Below are 754 nucleotides of genomic sequence, written 5' to 3'. Positions count from 1 at the left end.
AAAGCTCACATACACTAGTGATTTGATTAGCTCTATAATTAGCCAAAGTTTCCACCTTTATTTTCAAAGCCTTAAGTTGGGCAGCGATAGCAGTTGCTGCATCCAACTCCAGAATTCCTACAACTTTCCCCTAAGTCAATCTCTAGGAAGGATTCTAGTACTCATTAACATGCATCAGTTCAATAAGTTCATAAGCTTCATCGTAGCTCTTAGCCCACAGGGCTCCTCCTGATGCTGCATTAATCATGGGTCTAGAAGTAGCACCCAATCCATTGTAGAAACAGTTGATAATCATCCAATCAGGCATGCCATGGTGTGGGCACTTTCTTAACATCTCCTTATATCGATCCCAAGCCTCACACAGAGATTCTCCAGTTTGCTATGCGAACTGGGTAAGAGCATTCCTGATTGCTGCAGTTTTCGCCATGGGGAAGAATTTAGTGAGAAACTTTTGAGCGAGATCTTCCTAAGTGGTGATAGACCCTGCTGGTAGAGAATGTAACCAACACTTAGCTTTATCCCTCAGAGAGAATGGGAAGAGTCATAGCTTGATAGCATCTTCAGTCACATCATTGAACTTGAAAGTGTCGCAGATCTCGATGAAATCCCTGATGTGCATGTTGGGGTCTTCGGTAGGAGAACCCCCAAACTGAACTAAGTTCTGTATCATCTGTATCGTGCTTGACTTGATCTCAAAAGTGTTAGCCCTGATGGCTGGATGTCATTAATCTTAGGCTTAGAATAGTTCATCAAA

At 42.6% G+C, this 754-nt stretch overlaps 1 non-coding gene across 1 annotated transcript; it reads left to right on the top strand.

The window, feature by feature from the left end:
• The first annotated feature begins 305 nt into the window (after nucleotides 1-305).
• Nucleotides 306-412, top strand: LOC141682241 (small nucleolar RNA R71). Its single transcript, XR_012559642.1, has one exon. It is a non-coding gene; the product is annotated as a small nucleolar RNA R71 (small nucleolar RNA).
• The last annotated feature ends 342 nt before the right edge of the window (nucleotides 413-754 follow it).

Source organism: Apium graveolens, chromosome 8, assembly GCF_009905375.1.
Source record: "Apium graveolens cultivar Ventura chromosome 8, ASM990537v1, whole genome shotgun sequence".
NCBI lineage: Eukaryota > Viridiplantae > Streptophyta > Magnoliopsida > Apiales > Apiaceae > Apium > Apium graveolens.
The sequence above is the reverse complement of the archived record's forward strand: the minus strand, read 5'-3'. Positions and strand labels throughout refer to the sequence as shown.